The sequence below is a fragment of the Quercus lobata genome, chromosome 6, assembly GCF_001633185.2.
Source record: "Quercus lobata isolate SW786 chromosome 6, ValleyOak3.0 Primary Assembly, whole genome shotgun sequence".
Lineage (NCBI taxonomy): Eukaryota > Viridiplantae > Streptophyta > Magnoliopsida > Fagales > Fagaceae > Quercus > Quercus lobata.
Genome location: NC_044909.1, coordinates 47,340,589 through 47,344,028, shown reverse-complemented (window position 1 = coordinate 47,344,028; position 3,440 = coordinate 47,340,589). Strand labels below are relative to the sequence as shown.

At 31.7% G+C, this 3,440-nt stretch overlaps 1 non-coding gene across 1 annotated transcript; it reads right to left on the bottom strand.

Moving 5' to 3' along the window:
- Positions 1 to 643: 643 nt before the first annotated feature.
- On the bottom strand, positions 644 to 715 carry TRNAK-UUU. The gene has a single exon. It is a non-coding gene; the product is annotated as a tRNA-Lys (tRNA).
- Between the last annotated feature and the right edge of the window lie 2,725 nt (positions 716 to 3,440).

The following is a 3,440-nucleotide window of genomic DNA, read 5'->3' as shown; positions in this document are numbered from 1 at the left end:
ATGTTTGGGTCTTACTTAGAACATCAATTAGGAAAAATAATTAAAATGATTGTGTTTTATAACATGGTTGAGATGCATTTTGAGATTCATTGTATTATTGTTTTATGTGAAAATAAAAATATGGGCGTGTCTCATCTTATGAACAATTCATTGTTTATTAATTTAATTTTCAAAACTTTTTAACCGTTTACACTTTAGAAACAAACTTTTAAGAGGTTAAGTTTTATTCTCAAAACTTAAGAGGGTTTTGTGGTTTACGGGGAAATTCTGTTCCTCAATACTTAGCAAGAAAAAAAAGAAAAGAAAAGAAAAAGAGACCAATAGGAAAAATTGCTGCTGTCTCTTGGTCTTATATTTAGTTGTGCCCACTGAACTGAACGGTTGAAATGGAATAGTGAAAAGATTGTAAAGCTTTATTTCTTGCCATTGAATATTTTTTTGTTTTGACTACTCTTTTTGATGGTGATGCATAGACAATATTTGGATAGGTAAGTGTGAAGACGAAGGGATTGTTGCTAATTTGCAATGCAAGAAACATTATTAATTTTTACATAGCCAATTGATTATTTATTATAGAATACTAATTTTAAATTTTAAAAACCAAAAAGAAATTACTATATCCAAAGAAAAGATAGAGAGGAAACGCCGTCTGTGGGGATCGAACCCACGACCACGTGGTTAAAAGCCACGCGCTCTACCACTGAGCTAAGACGGCTTTTTTTCTCTTATTGCTTTATGAATTGGATTGCACTGTTGTTTGTTTGCTGAATGAATTGAATTGCACTTATAAACCCACTTCCCGTCTCTATGATCACTCACAAGTCACAAGTAGATTTAGTAGTTTCATGATCCTTTGTGTATTATCAATATGCATCACTCCTCCATGGTGGTTCTAAAAATTTTATTTTTTAATAACTCAAAAAGTTATTTTATCTATTTTAACATCACGCTTTACAATACACCTAATATCAATGATTATTTTTTTTACCACTTCATTTAAATATTATTTCTTTATTCTTTTTTTATTATTCATATATGTCTCTTTCTATCTCTTCCTCTGTTTCTTTCTCTCCTTTGAAGTTATAACAACTAGCAAGCCAAGAACAACCACCCACAACCACCATGCACAACCCACTGCTAGCAAACCCAACCACCACAAACTCACCAACCATATCACAACCACAACCACACTACCACCAACCACCACATCACAACCCAGCAACACAAATCAGCCAAAAACCACCACACAAACCATATGGCATGACCTACCCACCACACCCCTTCCACAAGTCGATCAATGACCCACCACCACCACAACAACCCACAACCCAATCAACATCGATGAACCCAATCCACCAACGAACCCATTGGCAAAATTTGCCGAAGAAAAGATGGAGCAAACCCATTGAGATCCAAGAAAAAGAGTGTGAGAGGATTAGTTTTAGTTGAGAGAAAAGAGGGAGGCGTTGGCGTTAGAGAAAAAAAAAAAAAAAAGAAAAAAGAAAAAAGAGAGAAGAAGAGACCCTCACACGGCAGAGAAAAAAGAGAGGGGAGATAAAAAATAGACAAATTTTTATAATGAGAAATGGAGACAGAAATGTAGTAAAGTAATATATATATATATATATATATATATATATATATATATATATATTATCCCTTCTTGCCACAATTTGTTGGTGTGAGTGTGTGTTCCAAACACTTTTATTATTATTTATTTTCTAGCTGTTGATAATTTATGAGTAAAATAGTCGTTAGGCAATAATCAATAATATAGTTGTTGGGGTTTTATGGGTTATTAGTAATCAATAACTATAGACCATTATTGTCATGACTCATGAATAGCCAAAATTATATCCATCGTCACACCCTTTCTTATAAGTCATATTTTACTACTTTATATTTAACTATACACAATTCTATTATATTTCTCTTCTACATATTTTTCTACAATTTATATTTTTTTTTTCTAAGGAAAGATAATAGAGGGTTGTTCTTGAACCTTCATGAGTGAAAGTGCATCCATCACGAAAGTTGATGCTATATTCTAATCTTGGGGGTTGTTTGGCCTAGAGAACTAATCGCATCAAGTTTTACTCCGAGTGGAACAAATCAACCTTTAAGAACAATGTTTTCGTTGCATTATTTTATAGCATTGTGAGATTGTTCTAAACTATCTTTATTTTATACTCTTACTAATTATTTAAGATATTATTTTTTTTTTATCAAAATTTGTTTATTCACTAAAATATTTCCAACACAATGAACTCCTAGTCTTGGCATTTCACTGTAGCAAGTTGTGAAAAAAAATTTGACTTTGGGCATTTTTTGGAGTTTGAAGTGCTAAAAATAGTTTTATAATTTAAAAAAAAAAAAAATAGTATTGGAATTGTTAAAACAGTCAATAGACCATTTTTAACAACCCGAACACCAAAATGGATCAACATTTTTATTATATTATATTATAATAGGGGGAGGAATCCTCTGCCAATGAGTTAGTGACAATAGGGTGACTAGGTGAGAACAAAGAATGAGAATGCATAAGAAAAAGAAAAAGGTATCTCTTAAAACATGTGTAATCCTATATGTTGTGAGAATGATGATTAATGTCATTGGATTAAGTTTGTCAAGTGATATTTTCTTATTCCCAACATGTGCCGAAGAACGCAAGCGTAAAAAAAAAAAAAAAAAAAAAAAAAAAAAAAAAAATCAAACACTTCACGTAACCTCATAAAATGATATTCAATGTCATTCGACTAAGTTTGTCAAGTGAGATTTTCTTATGCCCAAAACGTGCCAAGAACACAAGTTTCACAAAAAATCAAAAACTTCACATGACCACCACTCACGCTTTGTTTATAAAGGAGTAATATCATTGAACATACCTAATATTCACACCAGGACATGTCGTGACATTACCGGTTAAAGTGAGTCGGTTGGGTAAGATCAACACTATTTAAAAGAAGGAAATACACCTTTAGACCATTAACCCCACTTTTAATCGTGCATGGAATTTTGATTGGTTTGTTTTTCCAAATTATTGTTTAATGTGTTCACATCATGCAGAATGATAACAAAAAAGTTCATCAGCAATTTATATTCAGGGTTCAAAACTTTTTCCTTCACAATGTTCACGTGAGCTGAATCGAAGAAGTTTTCATAAAAGGATAATTTTACCATTTTTTAAGCAATGGCGGCTGCAGCAACTTTTTTTCAGTGTTGTAATTAAAAAACTTAAATTAAATAGAACTTAAATTGTGGGTTTGGGTGTTTGGCAGTAACTACGGCTATTTGCGAGCTTTTTTGTGGTTGTTGGATGGTGTTTGTGGGTGTACATGGGTAGAAATTGGTTGTATTATTTTAATGTATTGTAAGATTGTTTATATTATTTTAATGTGCAGTATGCTAAAATATAACTATTAATATTAGGTGTATTGTAA